The following is a 21,598-nucleotide window of genomic DNA, read 5'->3' on the forward strand; positions in this document are numbered from 1 at the left end:
CCACTGCAGTGAGAGGCCCGTGCACCACAATGAAGAGTAGCCCCCGCTCGCCGCAACTAGAGAAAGCCCGTGCACAGCAACCAAGACCCAACGCAGCCAAAAATAAATAGATAGATAGATAGATAGATAGATAGATAGATAAATAAATAAAAAAATGTTCCCAAAACCAACCTCCCATTCACCATACCGCTTCTGGCCACCCTACCCCACAGAGAAAACCCTGATCAAAACTCCAGAGCTTCTCCATTTTGTTTCTGCCTTATAGATAAGAACCTATCAATAATAATAATAATCACCACTATTTCTTATACACCAACTCCACTGTGCAAAATTAATTTACATTATTTACATGAGGATAACATCTTGTTAATCCTCATTTTACTGATGAGAAAACTACAGGTGAAGAAGGTCAAATAACTTGCTTCAGATCACATCGCTAGTCAAAGATAGCCTGAAAAGGAATCCCAATTTGTCTTTCCTACTCAGAATCCCTCGCCATCACTTCCTACCCTAAACCATGCCTTCCTTACCAGCCCCTCTGGCCAGTGTCTTCTAATTCTCCCTTTGAAGGTTGAGGTGACTTTTCCACAAATGGAATCTCCTCTGCTGAGTGTTGGCTTTGTCACATCCTAGGAAACTCATAACATTTCAATCCTAAATCATCAACAGAAATTTTAAAGAAAACAAATCCATTAAGACTATCCAGCATTATGATCAAAGATACTGTACATAAATGCCAAACCATAAGGTTGACATTTTAATTGAATTGATGGTTCATTTGATGATGAAGTTTATGGACTCTTCTGTGTTGTGGGATTTCTTGTTTAATCAGACTACTTATGTCCAAATAAACGAAGTTAATGTGGATGTCAGTCAAGATATGGGTCAACAGTGTATTGAATGAGATGTTAAAATGTTAATTGTTAAAATGAAACTCTGCCTGTTATTCTAAATGCCTGTTGGTTTCTCTGCAGTGTTGATTGGCAACTGATTGCAATGTCCATACTTCCACCCCACTTATGCTTTAAAATGGATATACACACATATTTAATTCTGTGATTAGTATTTATATCTGGGGCTAAAATCCTCCCACTTTATAATCAGCATTGATTATTTTATAAGTTTCTGGAGAACTAACTGGGGTAAATAATGATGAAAAAGAAGGTAGATTTTCTCATCCACCTTTCTCAAGAGACTAAAAGTACATCACCAGTACTTCTAGCTTAGTACTTTTACTCTTGATAACTGAGAGACACTAATAGAAAATTACTCACAATACAAAAAAGGCAAATTATTCTATTATAGATATATAAACCATGTAGAAATCAGGAAAATAGAAGCTTTATTTCAGTAAAACTTTTGCTTTTATCTTAATCCCAAATAACACAGTCAACAAATCCATTCTACCTGTTACCCTTCCCATGGCCCTGACAGACATCACTAATTGATGACGTCTTTGTCACTGAACCAAGATGTGGCCTCAAAAGTCCTCTTTAGCACAAACCTGCAGACAGCTTCTCACTACCAACTGACCTGGGGTTGGCCTTCCTGATGAAACCTTGTCACACTCCTGATCTGGAGATTAGATGGGGCTTCTCACACTGCTCATCAGAGGACCACTGACTGAAAGGAAGGGAACCTGTTGAGTAATTGGGTTTGGCTTAGATTTGGTTGTATTGTTTGAGGTTACATTGATGACTTTGACATCATTGAAGTGCAGTATGGTGGACTGAATACTCTTAAATTAGTCAGGTTTTAAACAGCCTAGGAAACAGGAATAGAGTTTAAAGTAACCTTGATGGTTTTGATGAATGAGCCACCAGAGAAAAGGAAAACATTCAAGATCCTTTACCCAAGGAGGATGCTCCAAAATGGGATAAGAAACCAGGCTTGGTTACATACATGATAGGAACTGGCCCCTTCAGAAAGCCACAGGCAGAGTTTTAGATAAGCAGGCAGTGGAAAGCAGGGCACAGAACCTAGACTGATGCTGCAGTGCATAAAAGAGCCAGCATGTTTAACTACACAGTGATGCGCTGCTTTGAATCACTAGCCCTGGTCTTGGCCATGAACAGTGATTCCTGCGTGTCTTCCGTGTGCCTATGTTATATTCGGAACTATGCCCACAAGCAACCCTTAGCCTAGTTAAGGAGATATCACCAAGATCCGGATATCCATGTGGCAGTTGAGAATCAGGCAGCACTGGTGTTATTGAAGTCCACAAACATAGAAATATAATAAATTTGAGGAAGAAACTTAATGAGTGTAGCATGAAAGGAGATCATTTTGGATGGGGGACATCAGAGAGGGTTTTTTGTGGATGTTTGGTGTTGAACTGGCCATGTGGAGGTGGATTGAGGTTAACTAAGGTGATGGCTTTCTAAACTGGGAAAATGAGGGAATCATTTAAATAACAATGGGAGTGAGCTTCGTTTATAGAAGAGACAAAAGATAGAAATAAGATTAAGTTATGAAGGGCCTCAAATGCAAAGCAGTTTAGATGTGATATAAAGGCACAGGTAAGTTGAGGTTTACTGTTTGTATTAAGGGTGGTAAAGAGGAAATTCTGAAGCCTGTATAAAGGGTTTAATGAGATCTGTGAGGGTTGATTATTGAATTTAGAAAAAGAAAAAAAAAGCTGAGGGATTATACATTTTTCAGTTGGTTAATTATTAGAAGGAGGAAGCCATCTCACTTTTCCTCCATATCCATAAAAGATGGAATAAAAAGATCGGCTTAAATTGAAGTCAAAAAATTGATAGATGTAAGAAAGAACTTCTCGTTAGCAAAAAAGGATATGAAAACTGGACCAGACTAGTAGGTAGATTACATATAGATTTTTTGCAAATTGGATAGATAATTGAGAAGTTGGGGAGAGGTATAAATTATATAACAAAACTCTTCATTTTTTAGCAGTGCCTTTTTGTCTTGGTTGTAACAAATTCCCTATAAATATTTTAAGTATTTCAGTTTTCAGTCTGTCTTTATGTGGCGTTTATCTCTGTAACATTGGTGTCTGCTTGTGGGTCACTGGCTCTATGGGTAGAGAAAGCTCTTCATCAGTTCTTTTATTCTGCCAGAAAGTAGCAACAGCTCCTCAAGCCCTCTTCACCTTTTCTCCTTTCTTCAAGAGATTTTGTAATAGCATTTCCCAATTTTCTGTTTTTTTGCTGAAGCACTTGGGGCAGCATAAGTTTTCGAACCAACAAGAAAGTGAGGGGCGAGGGCACCAAAACACGCCTCGTACACGCAAGTTGGGGGAGATAGGGAGCAGATAGTGTGGGTTCTACGTTTGTTGAGAATAGGCTCTTGGGCTCAGAGGAAGGAGAGATCCCATTGGACTTGTGATTAGACAGTTTTTTTCACGGGTTGGGGTAGGAAGAAGCCAGTGATGTATGGATGCCCTGGGGGTGAGCAAAACTGTTAGGCAGGGCCCTCCTCCTTGGTGTGCCAACCTCAGAACAGTGTGATGAAAAGCTCTACTCTGGACCCCTTCCCTCGCTTTTCTAGGTCAGGTGCCTGGTATCTCTGCTTCTCTTCCTCAAAAGCTCTGTTTCCGCCAAAGCTTGGGCTGGCTAGAGAAGAGCTTCTATACCCTGGAGCCCTAGCCCATCTTCCGAAGGTTTCTCAGGGAGTAGAACCAGTAGACCCCTTATGCCTCCTGTAACTTCTGGGATACCTGGTGAATGAGAGTAAAGAACGGGACGCTTTTCTGTTAGGGCTTTAGAGCCTTCTTCCTTTCCGGGTGTTTCTCTCTGGAAACAGGATTTGCCTCTGTGCTTCTCTGGTGTTGAGCACTGGGCAGCCTGCACCTGCTAATTTCACCTGGGAAATAGAAGTGGACCCTGATGCCTGAGGGTGCAGGGGATGCCATGGACAAACTTTGTCGGTGGATCATTTGGCCTTATTATCTTTGGATACCTGGAAAAATGCATTGTATGCAGAGGACAGCAACTTGGAGGAACATGGCTTCAGGCCTTTACAAAATTTAAGGTACTCTGGAGACAGTGCATATACGTAGCAAATAACAACCTTCTTCAAGTTGCAAGAGAAAACAGCATTAAGGGCAGTGATTTCAGGTATCCCTTTGAAACCAGTGGCATTCTCTTGATTTAAGCAGTGGGGAGGGACTTCCTTGGTGGTCCAGTGGTTAAGACTCCGTGCTCCCAATGCAGGGGGCCCGGGTTCGATCCCTGGGGAACTAGATCCCACACGCCACAACTAAGAGCACGCACATCGCAACTAAAAGATCCCGCATGCCGCAACTAAAGATCCCACACACAGCAATGAAGATCCTGCGTGCCACAACTAAGATCCGGTGCAGCCAAATAAACAAACAAACATACATACATACATACATACATACATACATACATACATAAATAGCTAACTAGCAGAGGGGAAGTTGATAATGAATTCCAGAGACCATCCCTTAAAAAAAAGGAGAGAGAGAGAAAATGAGATTAAGATTGGATAGAGAGTACAGACGTTGGCTATGTGTGATTAATTCAAGCGTTCACCTGCTTGGTAGACTATGTAAAGTACTCCAAGCCTTTGCAAAGGGTAGGTGTATGTTCTTTTTTTCAAAGTGTGGTAAGCTTTTTGTTTATTAAATTAAGTTGGTATCTGTTAGTGTATCATGCAGATGCATCCTTTCCTCTTCCTGCTTCTGCAACAGCATTAGCACAAATTTACTTGACTAAATGAATGTCCTCATTTTCAGTGACTCATGTTCTAAACAGTAATTTCCTTGCCAGTCAGTGGTCAACCCGCATGACCCTTGACAACAGACATTGTGTGTGATGCCAGCAGGCATTGCGAAATCCCAGCGTGTGACGTTGCTCAGCCTCTGATGCTTATCTCAATGAACCTGTGCCCAAGATTGCTAATCAATACAGAGGCATGTGTATCAGGGTATGTGTACAAGAGAAAAACAGGCATTTTGTAATCAACAAAAAAGAACTAACATCTTTTTTTTTTTTTTTAAGGGAGGGCATTGCCTTGCCATTTCACCCTCACCGTCATAGGACAAGTCATCCATTCTGTCTTTTAGTGTAAGCCTGATTTAATTTTAGAAACTTACAAGTGATATTTTGTAAGTTTGATGTAACATGGACTTTTTTCCCTGTCTTTGCTGATAATCAGTTAAAACAACTCCTGCATCATATAGTGAATGGGGTTGGTGGTTCATGGGCTCAAGGAAAATGAAAAAGGGGAAAATGGAGGTCTGCTGATGTGAAGAATCTTGAGTAATTTTAGAAAAAGGGGTATCAGGTGGAAGAAATTGTAAGCAAAGGCAGGAGAGTAGGAGAGCCTAAGAGATATTAGGGGCCCAAGAACTGATTTAGTCTGGTTGGAGCTAGGATGAGTGAAGATGAGTTGGAGGTGCAAAGTGTTGAGATTGGATATTTCAATCCTAAAAAGCCTTGAAATTCCAAGCCAAGAAATTACTTAATTAAATTCAGGACAAATCTGGTAGCTTTTTGGAAGCAGGTTAGGAAGAGGGTGGGGAAAGTGGAGAAAGGAGGGTGGTAGATGGAAAGCCATTCTGGAAGGCATTGGGGCCTTGAACCAGAGCCATGGGGCTGGTGCAGAGGTGGAGGGTCTGTGCAGCCATATAAAAATGTGAGCCTTGGGGCTTCCCTGGTGGTGCAGTGGTTGAGAGTCCGCCTGCCGATGCAGGGGACGTGGGTTCGTGCCCCGGTCCGGGAAGATCCCACATGCTGCGGAGTGGCCTGGCCCGTGAGTCATGGCCGCTGAGCCTGCACGTCCGGAGCCTGTGCTCCGCAACGGGAGAGGCCACAGCAGTGAGAGGCCCGCGTACTGCAAAACAAAAAAAAACCAAAACAAACAAAAAAAAACATGTGAGCCTTGGGGAAGAAGTCAGGACTATAGATGTACATTTGGGAATTATTTGCAGAGGGTGGAAGTTGAAATGGTAGATTGAATGAACTCACTGAGTGAAAGACATTTATAGAGGCTAGAGAAAAAAGGGGGGCAGGAAGAGATAAATGAACCAGATGAAGATCAACCAGGGAAAAGAGAGTGGAAACTCAGAGGAGAGACAGTTCTAACTCTATATTTTCTCTCTCCTCATTCCTCTGTCCACTGATACTCTTTTGTGCTATATTTTTCAATAGATGTTTTCTATCAACTCTTTTTCAGAAATAAAAACAGTGAATACCTTATCTGTAAACTGCTTTTCTGTGAGTGTCTACACATGTGAGGTGGTGGCGGGGTTATTAGGGACTTCTAAAGCTAACGTAGAAATTACGTATTTTAGGGTAAGATTTGAAATGCAGGGATGACACTGGTTTATGTGGAAAGAGATCGTAGTACGGTTTCACTTTGTTGCATCTTTGCAGTTCTGCATAGGCTGAGCCATCAGACTGATGGGATTCTGGGAGAGCCAGCAGAGGACACACAAAGGATATGTGTGTGCAAGTTCTTGTGTAAACATTTTAAATTTGGGTTTACACATCTTTTAAAAACTTTCTGGCATAGGTAGTATTTACATTCACATGGTACAAAAATCATAGCAATTTAAAAACATGTGCTTTGATACGTGTAGCTTCCAGCCGTTACTTTCTACCTCTATGCCATGTTAGTGTCTTATGGATGTTCCAGTGGTTCTTTATGTGACCTCAAACGTGCTATTGTAATGGAAATGTTTGTTATTTTCTTCAGTTGCTAATACCAAAGATGATGTACAGTAAACACTACTCTGAGCCAGTTTTTCACTTATAGCCTATAGTCCTTTCCATATTATTACTTAGAAAGTTTCTTTTTTTTTAACAGCTACAAGAAATTTCATTACATCAATGCAAATGGTTTCTTACCTGTAGTTCTCCACCTCTTGCTATCAAAAAATATGTGGCGATTCACACTATTTGTAACATGAAATACGTGTAACATAAATCTGTGACATGAATGGGATTGCTCTGTCAGAGAGCATTTGTAATTTTGATTGATGGCCAAATCACCCTTCATTAATGGTTGTACTATTTGTACTTCCACTAGGGGTGTATGGAAGTGCCTCTTTCCCCACAGCTTCACCAATGCTGTAAATGTATGTCAAACTTTTGGGTTTGTACCAGTCTGATGGGTGAGAAGTGGAAACTCATGTTACTCTTAATTTGCATCTCTTTTATAGAGAGTGTGATTTGGTACACATTTTATATTTAAGGGCCATTTGTATTTCTTTTTCTGGAAACTGTCTTTTGGCAATTTTTCTTTTCTTTTCTTTTGCCCATTTTTCTCTCTCTCTTGATTTCTGTTTCACTTTGATTTCTGGGACCTTCTCATATATTAAAGTGATTAATTAGCTTTTGTCTGTGCTGAGATAAAAATACTGCTTTCAGTTTGCAATTGTATTTTCCCCTTTGCTTATCATGCTTCTTACTATGCAGATATTTTCTTCTTTTAATAAATTTATTTATTTATTTTTAGCTGCTTTGGGTCTTCGTTGCTGCACACAGGCTTTCTCTAGTTGCGGCGAGCGGGGGCTACTCTTCATTGCGGTGCGCGGGCTTCTCATTGCAGTGGTTTCTCTTGTTGTGGAGCATGGGCTCTGGGCATGCGAGCTTCAGTAGTTGTGGCACGCGGACTCAGTAGTTGTGGCTCAGACTCTAGAGCACCGGCTCAGTAGTTGTGGCGCACAGGCTTATTTGCTCCACAGCATGTGGGATCTCCTGGGACCAGGGCTCAAACCCGTGTCCCCTGCATTGGCAGGCGGATTCTTAACCACTGAGCCTCCAGGGAAGTCCGATATTTTTCATCTTTATGTAGTCAAATTTATCAATATTTTCTCTCTATAGCTTCTGGATTTTTAGTTTTTTTAGTAGGAAAAGTCTTCCCTCTGCCAAGTCTTAAGGGAATTTTCCAGTGTTTTCTTTGACTACTTTTATGGCTTTAAAAAAAACAATTTAAATATTTGATTCTTTTATTCTGGTGTATTTGTCCAGATGGCTATCCAGATGTTGCAACACTGTCTATTAAAAAGCCCATCTCTACCCAGATGATTTGTGATGCAACCTTAATAATTTCCTGAATTCTAGTATAGTTTTGGATCTATTCCTGAACTTTCTATTCTGCAGTGTTTACTTGTCTTCTCATGTACTGGTACGTTGTTTTAATTATTGACATTTTAATATCTGGCAGGGATCGTTGTTCTCATTGCTTTTCCTTACAGAACTGTCTTGTGAATTCTTGCTTATGATCCGTATGGTCTTGACATTCAGCTTGTCTATGTTCCAGAGGAAATACAACTATCTATTTTTATTGGCATTGTGGTAAATTTATAAGTTTACTGAGGGTGGTTTGACCTTATCTGTGTTGAGTCTTCTTCTCCAAGAACATTACATCTTTCCATTTGTTTAGGTGTTTCTTTGTACCCTCCAGAGGTGTTTGAAAGTTTTCCTTAGACAGTGTCCATTTCCTCTTAAGTTTATAATTCCAGTAGATATTATAAATGAAGTCTCTTCTTCCATCATATCTTCTAACTGATTGTTATTTGTATATTGGAAAGCTTTGATTTTAGTAAGGCAGAAGGATATAAAAAAGTAAGAATTCTACTTATGTAGGTTTCAGATTTCCTTTTTTTTTTTCAGGCATGCAGCTATTTTATCTTAGTAGTGATAGTTTTACCACTTCTTATTCAACTTTAGTTTGTATTTTATTTCTTTTCCAGTTTATACTTCATTTCTTTCCCTTGTCTAATTGTGCTGGCTGCTACCCCAATACAGCATTGACTAGCAGTGGTGTTAGCTGCTGTTCCTGCTGGGGACAGGCTGTAGTGCCTGCAGCGTCTTCCCTGTAAGCATCAGGTTGGCTTTGATCTAGTTTTCCATCTTATGGGAAATACTTCTTGATGCTTGTTTTGTAAATCAGGAATGAATGTTGAATTTGTCGTGCTTTTCAGTATATTTGGTGATGAGTATTCCTCCCACCCCCTTAGGCATATTATGGTAAATTACATTAATAGCTTAATATTAGAGTCATCTTTGTGTTTATGGACTAAACACTGCTTGGTCATAATATGTGCTGGAAACTGTGCCAAAATTGGAGTTAGGATTTTTGCAATTGATCCTTATATTTGAGATTAGTGTATTAGCTACCTACTTACTTCCTTCCTTCCCCCTTTATGCCCTTTCTTCTCAGATTTAAAGGTTTGGTAAAATTCATTGTAAAACGGTTCGGGTCTGGGACAGGTAAAGTTTCCTTACTCCTCACAACATTACTGCATTTGTGAAAATGGTTCTCTTTAGAGCAGGGGTCCCCAATCCCCGGGTATGAGGCCCGTTAGGAATTGGGCCACACAGCAAGAGATGAGCGGTGGTCGCGCAAAGCTTCATCTGCTGCTCCCCAGCACTCACATTACCGCCTGAACCGTCCCCCGCATCGTTTAGAGCATTCATCTCTTGGTGTCAGTATTAGTAATGTTTTCTTAGTTAGAAAGCTATCCATTTTGACTAGCTTTTTATTATATTCATTTGCATAGGACTTTGTGCAACGTCGTTTCTTATGATTTTTATACTTTTCTGTTTATGTTATTTCTTCTTTGTAAATTCTTATTTTGTATTATATGTGGACTTTCTCCCCTGTCCTTATTTTGTTTTTCTTACTTGGATTAACTAGTGGGATGTGTAGGTGTTTAAAGTAAACTTTACCCTTTTCATGTGAAAAAAGAAAGTTGAATGTGACTCTTAAATGTGCCAACTGGGGAAGCATTACTGGGGGAGGGGAGCACGAGTAGTTTCATAACTCTAAAGCTTTTTTAAAAACTAGGCAATCATGATTGAGTAGCTCTTAGGGAACCAAAGGAGATGCTAAGTCAGTATTTATTTTGAGCACATTTCATGTATATCATGGGTCATGATAGTTCTGCTGATTTTTGCCCCCTTTTCTTTTTATGGACCTGTTATATGGTACATACAAGTCTCATTCTAAAGCAGGGACACTTGTGAAACTTTTATGTAGTGAGGTTTTTTTTCCTTCAGTTTGCATTGTATTCATATTTTTGTTTTTCATCCTTACCGATCTCTCTACTTCCAAGAAGAGATAAACTTCAAACCTTAAAACAGCAACCAAAAAATGACCTAGCCAACAGCAACCCCTCTTACAAGTATATTGCTAATTTGACAATCAAATAGATAAAATATTATCAATAATAGGTGAAACTAAGCAGAAAGATGTTAATGTGTGTCTGTGAACTCTCAGTGTTCTAATACTTGCTGGTAATAACATGTTTCTCTCATCCTAAGTATTTCTTCTTCTAAATCATTTTAGGTTGTAGGGTGAGGGGTTAACATAGATCTGTCGCTTGTAGCAACAAAATGATATTTTGATTCAGAGGTGGGGACCAATCCAGGTTGTGGGGGCCTGAAGCTTATACAATTTGGAGACTCTCTTTAAGAAAAAGAATACACAAAATTAGGTGTGGGAGCTTGGAAGGGGCCGTGCAGGTGAGGAGACTGAAGCTTAACCTTCTTAGTTTTACAGTCAATCTGTCTTTGGCTCAGAGACCTTGAACTCAATGTAGAGTCATGGCTGAGGATATAGCAGGTTGTATAGAGGCTGTTTTCTACAAACCTTGGCTGGGTGACCGTCCAGGTTAATGAGGATATAACAGAGGTAAATGACTTTAGAATAAACCCTAACAGTGACAACAATAAAACGTCAAGGGTGATTATCCTTTCTAAACCTTGACTAGCCTGCAAGGTGCCTGGGGCAGCTGCTTCTGCCTCAGAGAGGACTTGAAGAGGAAGGATACCAGCAGGACATCTGCGTGCTGAATCACAGATTGGACAGAACAGCCTCCTTGGGCAACTTGGACCTGGCTGAACTACAAACTGAGGGAGTATTAAATGGACCACTGCCCAGGGGCTGTTTTCTATTGGGCTTATTGTAGGAAGACCTAATGGGGTGTGCTCCAGGCTGTAAAAGATTCCTGCCCTAGATGAAAAAAAAAAAACCAGTGACTTGAGTTCCTGCTTCCTGGGAGGGATGATTAAGCCTAAATCAGTCAGTGACAAGTGCGTGTCCAGATTAATGACAGGTGGAGGCCACTTATAGGTTTTCCCATATCAAAGTTCCATTTCTTCCTTCAAAGGTAGGACAGATACTCAGTAGAAGTGCTACTCAGGGCTTCTCTTTAGCAAGGAAGAACTGGGGCTGGTGTGGAGTTGATGGGAAAGATCTTACATCTTTGAGGTTTGTCAAAGAGCAACTGTTGGACAGAGTGACATGGAATTTGAATGTTTAGAATATGAGAGAACATTTGGTTTTGGAGTCACAGACTTGGTTTCAAATGCTGGTTCTATTCCTTTCTCTCCCCATGGCTCCAGGTAAGTTACCCAATCATCCTGAGCCTTAGTTTCCTAGTCTGTAAAATGGGGATAATAGACAATACCTCATAGGATTATGGGGATTACATGAGTGTACATGTCAAGGGTTTAGCACACAGTCTGGCATCAGGAAGCATTCAATAAATGTCAGTTGTCTTTTTAGTTTAGGAAGGAAGACAAAAATTATTCGTGGGAAGGGTAGGTATGATTGGCTAGAGCCTCTAATTGGGATTATAGCTAAAAGTTGTGAAGACTCTTAAATGTAACAGTTTTCTTTAAAAAAAATATTTATTTATTTATTTAGGCTGCACTGGGTCTTCGTTGCGGCTCACGGGATCTTTGTTGCGTCAGGCAGACCCTTAGTTGCAGCATGCGGGATCTAGTTCCCTGACCAGGGATTGAACCTGGGTCCCCTGCATTGGGAGCGTGGAGTCTTACCCACTGGACCACCAGGGAAGTCCCTGTAACAGTTTTCTGATTCCCCCCCAAAATTGAGGCATAATTAACATACATTAAACTGCACAAATATCAACTGTTCAACAAGATGAATTTTTACATACTTGTAAACCAATGTGACTACCACCCAGATTCAGCCGAACATATTCATGATCTCACAGTTCTCTCAGGCCCTGCCTAGTAGGCGTGACTCATCCCTCAGTCCTCATTGTAACCTCTCTTTTGATTTCTGTCATTATCAATTAGTTTTTCCTATTTTTTTGAAATTCACATAAATGAAATCATATAGAATGGGCTCTTTTGTGTTTTTTTCAAGCAGCATAATGTTTATGAGATTTCTCCGTGTTACATGAATCAGTGGATTTTTTTTTTAATTGTTGTGGAGTATTTCTTTATACAAATACATAAAAATTTGTTTACCCATTATTGTGTTGATTGACATTTGGGTTATTTTACATTTTTTAGCTGTTAGGAATAAAACTGCTATGACCATTGTTGTGAACCTATTTACTTGTTTTTCTTGGGTACATACCTTGAAGTGGAATTGCCAGGTCATAGGGTAAACAAGTGTGTTTAACTGTTGGAAACTGCTAAATGGTATTCCAAAATGGTTGTACACTCTGAGAGCTGTGTCTGCATTCTATAGCCTCTTCAGTGCTTGGTAGTTTTGGCCCTTTTAATTATAGCCATGTGGTGGGTAAGTAGTAGTACATATCTCATTTTGGGTTTTTTTGTTTTTTGGTTTTTTTTGCGGTACGCGGGCCTCTCACTGTTGTGGCCTCTCCTGTTGCGGAGCACAGGCTCCGGATGCGCAGGCTCAGTGGCCATGGCTCGTGGGCCCAGCCGCCCCGCGGCATGTGGGATCTTCCTGGACCGGGGCACGAACCTGTGTCCCCTGCATCGGCAGGCGGACTCTCAACCACTGCGCCACCAGGGAAGCCCTCGTTTTGTTTATTAACAATAGCATTTTTAGTACTTTTCTCTCACTATGTAAAATAATACATATACTTTACTGAAAAATTAGACGTTGCAGATGTATAAGAAAATTAAAAGTTACCCACATGAAATCTATTACCCAGAAAAGACCTAATATTTTGATATCTTTCCTTATAGTTTTTCCCCCATTCCTATATATTTTAAAAAGTGTAGTTATTTTAATTTAGTTGATTTGGGATTGGACCCTGATGTCTTTACTTTTGTAGATTCCAAAGATATTCTAATGTGCAGCCATGCTTGAGAATTACTGAGTTTTTCCCTCTCCCATCTGTGTATTGAATATTTTAGTGCCTGACCTGGAACTCTCTCTGTAATGACTGAATGAACGAATGAATGAGATTTAGATGAGGAAATTGATTCCCAGCTAAACTGACATTTCAAATGAGTTTCTTAAACAGATTAAAAAGAAAATACAGTATTCAGTTTTAAAAAGTAAAGAGAATAGTACAGTTAATTCCCTTATAGCCATCACCCTAATTCAACAAGAATTTGCTTTATCTATCCTTTTTTTCAGTTTTTTCTTTGTGGAAGTATTTTATTTAATTAAAAGTTTAATTACAGATGTAGTATGTGAGCAATGTCGAAAATCAGAGAATACAGATAAGCAATCAGAAACATTGTATTCTCACTTTTTTGTGTGTGTGCTGTCATGTATTTTAATGTATAATTGTAGTGACTCATTTTAAAAATTTTTATTGGAGTATAGTTGCTTTACAATGTTGTGTTAGTTTCTACTGTACAGCAAAGTGAATCAGCTATACATACACATGTATCCCCTCTTTTTTGGATTTCCTTCCCATTTAGGTACCCAGAGAACACTGAGTAGAGCTCCTTGTGCTGTACAGTAGGTTCTCATTAGTTATCTATTTTACACATAGTATCAATAGTGTTATATGTCAACCCCAGTCTCCCAATTCATCCCATACCCCCATCCCCCGTACTCTCACCTTAATGAATGTCCTTTTGTGGGAGTATTTTAAAACTAGATATTATGTCATTTTGCCTCTAAGTACCTTAGTATGCATCTCAAAAATCTGACTTTTTAAATACATAATCTGGATACCATTATTACACTTAACTAAGTTAATAACAGTAAACTGGAGTTTTAAAAAATACTTAGGAAGGAGAACAGTGGTAGTCAGGAACACAAAGGATTCACTGTGAAATAAGCATAGTCAAATCACCTAATTTATGTGCTGGAAATTGTAACTTGACTAACGGCCCAGGGAATTTTTTGCACATGGTATATCTCAAGCTTAGCCTTGCGATGGTAAATTATTTTGAAAAAAGATGGCAAAAAGTGGACTGGAAACCTGTGTAGTTGGGGGACTGCGTAGTTGATGCGTTCATTAGTGTGTTAATATCTATGATGATTAATGAACTGGAGAAGAATGAGGACAGAGCTCAGTGGTCTGTTCAGGGATCTGTCCTTCGCTCTGGCTTGTTAGAATTGTATCAGGACCTTGAACTATGCCTAAGGGATTGAACATGGGTCTTATCTCTCCGGAGGCTGGCACTGAATATTTCCGCTCTTTAATCCCAGCTGCTCTGATCCACCCCACTCCCCAGCCCCAACCGCATACAGTTAATCTTTTTTTAAAAAATAAATTTATTTACTTATTTTTGGCTGCGTTGAGTCTTTGTTGCTGCACGCTGGCTTTCTCTAGTTGCGGCGAGCGGGGGCTACTCTTCGTTGTGGTGCACGGACTTCTCATTGTGGTGGCTTCTCTTGTTGCAGAGCATGGGCTCTAGGTGCACAGGCTTCAGTAGTTGTGGTGCACGGGCTCAGTAGTTGTGGCTTGCGGGCTCTAGAGCACAGGGTCAGTAGTTGTGGCGCACGGGCTTAGTTACTCCGCAGCATGTGGGATCTTCTTGCACCAGGGCTCGGACCCATGTCCCCTGCATTGGCAGGAGGACCGTCAACCACTGCGCCACCAGGGAAGCCCACATACAATTAATCTTTACAGCTACTTTACCCTGGTCTCTTTAATCAGGCCAATCACATTTATGGATCAGGAAGGATATTGGGGCATGGGAGGGAAGAATGTAGGTCTGGCTTTCTTGCCAAGAACTGGAGACCCTCAGAGGAGATTCTCATAGCAGAAAAAGGACCTTGCCACCACTAGTTGGAGCTGGGAGAGGTAAACTCCTTCCTGCCCAATTGCTTAATAATTGGGTAGGGGGATATAGAGTAAACTTTTTTTTTTAAGGGACGTATTTATTTAAGTACTTATTTAATACTATTTAGTATTTATTTAATCCTATAATAGGTAAATCATGGAAATAGGGGATTAACAGATATTGTCTCCTTCAATTCTTTTTTTTTCTAAAATTGTGGTAAAAACACTTCACATAAGATCTACCCTCTCAACAAAATTTTAAGTGTACAATACAGTATTGTTAACTATAGGCCATACTGTACAGCAGATCTCAAGTACAATTTTTACAAAATTGAAGCATAATATACATAGACAAGAGTATAAAATTATAAATGTACAACTTGATGGATTTCCCAAAGTAAATGTACTCATGGACCTCTCACCTAGATCAAGAAATAGAACATTATCAGTGTCCCAGAAAGTGCCCCTAATGCGCCCTCTAAGTCACTACAAGACAAGGAAGTTTTTTGTTTTGTTTTTGTTGATTCCAAGCCAGATTTAATTTTTAAATTTCCTGTGGAAATAGTGCTAAAGGAGATTTCTATTTCATGGTACTGCTACTATATGATCACGTATATTTTGGGTTAATTAGGCTTATGATTGGATAGGACTCTAGCTCAAACAGACTAATTCAAAGTTTCCATGAGAGAGTGTGTTTTAAACTCTGAGCTTCTGACTTTTGGAATATAGCCTATTGGTAGGTTAAGGATCAACTTCTATACATAAGCCTGCTGTATCCACCTTTGGTCTGTGGTGGACCCTGATTTTCCGTAATTGCTGACCTAGAAAGCATACTTTACAGCTGGAAGATAGAAAAAGTAGTGTGATTTATAAATGGGCAGTTATTCCAATAGTTCACTCAGCTAATTTAGAGTTAATTATATTTGAGATGGTTTTAACTTCAGCCTCCATTTCTTTTAACAGGCCTTTCATAGCTGGTATTATTTATGTACCAGTGACTTGCTCAAGGCAGGTGGCACAGGCAGCTTGTGCAATTCATCTCTTGCATTAGATATAATTGTTCTAATTTTATTTTCATCCAAGCATGAACCTTGTCGTGTTGGCCAAAGCACTGGTTAAGGACAAAGTTCAAATGTTTATGGCTTTCCCTTTTTGAGGTTAACTTGCGAAACAAAAGGAAATATTTTCTAGAATCAGGGTTTTACCAATTTAAGATCTGTGGGTTGCTCTGAAGGATCAGGATTAATTTATTAATAATAACGAGTTTTCCTTAATGACAATAAAACCAGTATAGAAACTGTCTGTGCTAGTTAAACCTGATATGTACTTATATCTATATTTTGAAGACTTTTGGTCTACTTATTATCATTTTTTGGTGTCAAAAGAAGTATTTCCTCTTTCTAAGGTGTATTTTGATGCCTGATACATAGTGAGTATCCCCTATATGTGGAGTGAATTGAATATTTTTTCCTGTTAGAAGTTCATACTTAGGGTGAATTCAGTCAGTATTTCTGACCCTCCAGTAGTCAATATTTAAGAAGGAAGTAACATTATAAATTCAGTAGTGCTTCTTTTGACATCTAATTTTATAATACCTAATTTCAGATTTTGTGTGCCTTATTAAAGAGCTCTTAAGCTAGTACCTGCTCTCTTACAATATAGAGCTTCATCTTGGGAACAATTGTCAGTTCCATGTAACTTTTCTTTTTCTTTTTCTTGGTTATAGCACATGTGTAGCCACCACCTAATTTAATAAATAAAGCTTTACAAAACAAATTCTCCTGTTTATCCCTCCCTGATTCCATTGCCCTGCCAAACCTGAAACTACTACTCTGATTTTGATGTTTATTATTTTTATGCATATTTTCATACTTCCCCAATACATGTATGTATTCTTAAACAATACATAGTATTTATTGTTTTGCATTATTCAAACTCTATAAAAATATCACCTTTCACATATTACTCTGAAATGTTTGTTCCTTCTGATATTTGCGTATTATCTAATTTGGTAAATTTTAGTTAATTTCTTTTAACTGCTGTGTAGTATATACTTCATACATCCATTTTAAAAAATATGAGCTTCCATTTATTTACGTATAATTGACATATAACATTATATTAGTTTCAGGTGTACAACATAATGATTCGATATTTGTATATATATTTTTAAAATTAAATTAAATTAAATTTTTCTTGGCCACGCCATGTGGGTGGCATGTGGGATCTTAGTTCCCCAACCAGGGATCAAACCCGTGACCCCTGCAGTGGAAGCGCAGAGTCTTAACCACCGGACCTCCAGGGAAGTCCCGATATTTGTGTACATTGCTGTATATCCACCTATTGAATGAACCTTCGTATTGATTCCACTATTTTGCTATTATAAACAATGTGGCAAGATGTTCTTATATATGCCTGTTTGTGTACAATTTTATAAGAAGCTCTCTAGAATATAAGGAAAAGCTCTTCCTTAAAGTGGAATACCAAATAATAAATGTGGAAGGAATGAAGGAGAGAGAAAATACTATTTTAAAAGACACATAGGGCTTCCCTGGTGGCGCAGTGGTTGAGAGTCTGCCTGCCGATGCATGGGACGAGGGTTCGTGCCCCGGTCCGGGAAGATCCCACATGCCGCAGAGCGGCTGGGCGTGTGAGCCATGGCCGCTGAGCCTGCGCGTCCGGAGCCTGTGCTCCGCAACGGGAGAGGCCACAGCAGTGAGAGGCCCGCGTACCGCAAAAAAAAAAAAAACAAAAAAAAAAACCACATAATACCAATTTATTTGGGGTGAAAGTGTGAGGAGCAGGATATTTCCGTAGTTTCAAAGCATCTCCCTTTTATAGATACCTATAGGTAATAATTATCCATTTATTAATCAAAAAGAGAAAAATAGTAACTTCACAGTGGGGGAACCCTGTAAGCACTGACTACCTTAAACCAAGTGGTCAAAATTAAACGTCACAAATCATGGGACAAAGTGACATCAGTGCCTCCCCATGGGATGCACTGAGAAGGATACAGCATCACTTACACAGTATTCCTGCCCAAAGTGTACAACCTGCATCTAAGCATGAAGAGACATCACGTTAACCCAGATTGAGACATTCTACAAAATAAATGGCTTGTGCTCTTAAGAAATGTCAGTATCTTGAAAAACAAAGAAAGGCTGAGGAAACTTTTCATATAATAGGAGACTACAGAGACGACATGTAAAGGTATTGTACAATCCTGGGTTGAATCCTGGACCAGGAAAAAAGTGCTGTGAAAGATATTGGTACCATTGTTAGAATTTGAATAAGGTTTGTAGATACTAGTGTTGCAGTAATGTCAACTTTCCTCATTTTGATAATTGTACAGTGGTTATGGGAGTTCCCTGGTGGTCCAGCAGTTAGGACTTGGTGCTTTCACTGCCATGGCCCTGGTTCAATCTCTGGTTGGGGAATCAAGATCCCGCAAGCGCCGCGGCAAGGCCAAAAAAAAAAAAAAAAAAAAGTACTGTGGTTAAGTAAGTGAAGCTCCATGTCCTAAGTAAATCTATGCTGAAATATTTGGGGTAAGGGGCATGATGTCTGCAATTTATTCTCAAGTGGTTCAGAAAATAGTATTGTTTTATACATACAGAGATATGACAGTAAAGCAAATGTGACAAAACGTTGGCAGTTCGTGGATCTGGGTAAAGTGAACCATCACTGCAGTTTTTCTGTATATTTGCAATTATTAAACGCAGATCTTCCTGCGGTGTACCTGGAAGTAGAGTTGCTGGGTCTTGGGCTGTGAATATCTTTAAATTTACTAGACAGTGCCAAATTGTTTTCTAGTGTGGTTGTGCTAATTACATTCCATTGTCCCAGGTCTTTACCAACACTTGATATTATTCAATTAAAAATTTCCATCGGTCTTCATGGGTATGAAATAGTATCTCATTGTGGTTTTTGCATTTCTCTGATTATAGGGAAGCTGAACATCGTTTTAAATGTTTATTTAAAAGTAAGTAAGTCATTAAGGCTTACTCTTTTTATGAATTCCTTGCCATATACTTAAGCATTTTTTTAACTGAGTTCTTTGACTTTTTCTTATTAATTTTTTGTATGTTAATATATTCTGGAAATGAATCCTTTGTCAGTTACCCACATTGCAGTTACCCACACACTTTTCAAAAGAGGCTTAAGGAAAATATAAAATTGAGTTATATTTTATTTGAGTTACGCAGAATAAAGTAGGTCAGAGGGCAGAGAAAACATTGCACATCAAATGTGTAGTGGCTAAGGGGTTGGCTTTTGTTTACAGATCTCTTCTCTCTTGGCTCAGTTAAATAATATGAGGCAACTTGAACTTGTATTTTTATTTCTGGTCCTTCTGAAAAAGGTTATTTTTTTAGAAGGGCAGTCTCCTGTCTCCAGTGTATTTCATTCAGTGATTTCCCAAGTAACTGTTCTTCTCTTCCCTTCTAGACTTAATTAAAAAAAGTCTATACATTGCTAAATAATGAAACTCTTGCACTGCTAAATATTGGCCAGTGCTCGGATTGAGTAACCTGCTCTCAGTGGTACTGCATTACCTACAGAGCAAGAGGGTAATTCAGTAGCAAAACTATTTGGTTCATTTTCTAATACTGATTAAACCCTTTGCAGAGATGAGGAGAGATTAAACCACTTGGAGTACACTACTGAAAAAGATAATCTAATGATCATTCAAGAACTTACTTTAGTGCTGGCCTTCTTAAGGTTGTTAGGTATTAGCTTTGCATGTGGGCAAAACCAAACAAAACCCACCAAAAAACTCAAAAGTAAAATCAGAAAACTTTAGCCTTTGTAAGGACTTTCCCAGCCCCCTGCCCCCCATTTTATAAAGGAGGACACCAAGTGAGGTGACTTATTGGTTACCCCTGGTCATAGAGCAAGCTGGTGGTTGTCCTAACAGAACTTGACTTTGGATTCCAGATCCTCTTCACTTTCTACTCCAGTGCATTATGCTGCCATTCCTTCAAAAAATGGGTATATTACAGCTCCTCCTACAGATGCACATCCAAGTTCTCCAGAGGGTAGATAACATAGCTGTCTCCACTTTCCTCATTGATTTCCTAGTAAACTGAAAAATGAGAAAATCAAAGGGGATCTTCTTTCAGGGAACTTAATGTCTTAAGTCTTGACTTTTCTAATTAATGTAAGAAGTAAATTCATTTGTGATATGCCCCATAGGGACAAATGGATAGCCATGTCACTGTGTATATAGCTACTTTTTATTTTGAAGATCTTCTCATCTATTATTTTTATTCAGTGGGTAGAACTGGGTGGCAGTAGTCATTTTTCAATCTACTAAACTTATGCTACTTTAAAAAATCTTTGAATTATTTTCTTTATGGAAAATACAATAACAGTATAAAGAGGAAAACCTAGTCCTATTGCCCAGAGATAACCACTTAATGTTTCCTTCTGGACATTTTTACTATATATATATTTCATAGAGTTAAGAGTAAACCATAGTTTTAGATCCTGACTTTTTTCACTTAACATTATAGTTTTTATTAATAGATATACTATAGCTCATTGTCTGGGTCTATTTTTTAAAATTAATTAATTAACTTTTGGCTGCGTTGGGTCTTCGTTGCTGCGAGCGGCCTTTCTCTAGTTGCGGTAAGCAAGGGCTTCTCATTGCATTGGTTCCTCTTGTTGTGGAGCATGGGCTCTAGGCATGCGGGCTTCAGTAGCTGTGACTCGCGGGCTCTAGAGCACAGACTCAGTAGTTTTGGTGCTTGGGCTTAGTTGCTCCACGGCATGGGGGATCTTCCCGGACCAGGGCTCGAACCCATGTTCCCTGCATTGGCAGGCGGATTCTTAACCACTGTGCCACCAGGGAAGTCCCTGTCTGGATCTATTATAATGAAAATGCTACAGTGAACACTCTTGCCTGCGTTTCTGATTATTTTCTTATGACAGGTTCCTAGAATTGGAATTATTGACTCATCAGCAAAACTATTTTTAGTTTCTTCATGCCAAACAGATTTTGACAAAATTGCTCCCAGTTCCACACTCGTACAAATTGAGTATGAGAGTACCTGTGTCATATCTGTCTTTGAACTTTATCATTAAAGAAACATGTTGCTGATTTGATCATGCAAATAGGCCACTCTTTGTCTGATTCATGTTTCTTTGATTACTAGTAAAAAGGCTTTGAAATATTTATTAACTATTTATCTTTTTTCTATGAATTCAGTTCATGAACTTTGCTTACTTTTTTGCAGGAGCCTATGTTTTTCTTATTAAATAATTTTTACATATTAAAAACATCAAACTTTTGCTATTTGTGGTAATACCTTCTGCCATTTTGCTTGCTTTATGGCTTTATAGTTTTTATCTGGGGAAAACATAAATTTGTTTCTACACAGTCTAGATTTATACTTGGGGAGAGTTTGTTTCTGTGAGTTCTTTTGCTAATGATTCGTAGGGAGAAGATGCAAGCAAAAGGGTTATTGAGGACCAAATTCCTCTGTAATGAATTGAAATCATTGGGTAGAAGCCATTTCATGCAGACTCAGGGATTTTTACCTCTTTTCCCGCTTCAGTTGCTTGTCTTTTATTTCTGAAATCTGCTTCATGTTACCCATTAGAGTTATTTGTCTTCTGCACAGTTAAAGTAGCCTCTTTGATCAGTTGTTCTTCTGTCCTATGGCATTTTCTCATGTC

General features: G+C 39.0%; 1 protein-coding gene across 3 annotated transcripts in view; it reads left to right on the top strand.

Moving 5' to 3' along the window:
- GPAT3 (glycerol-3-phosphate acyltransferase 3) overlaps positions 1–21,598 on the top strand; it is a 57,657-nt gene that overhangs the window by 16,313 nt on the left and 19,746 nt on the right. The window lies entirely within an intron of this gene.

This window comes from Aethalodelphis obliquidens, unplaced genomic scaffold, assembly GCF_003676395.1.
Source record: "Aethalodelphis obliquidens isolate GAN/ISIS:26980383/991018 unplaced genomic scaffold, ASM367639v1 scaffold59, whole genome shotgun sequence".
Lineage (NCBI taxonomy): Eukaryota > Metazoa > Chordata > Mammalia > Artiodactyla > Delphinidae > Aethalodelphis > Aethalodelphis obliquidens.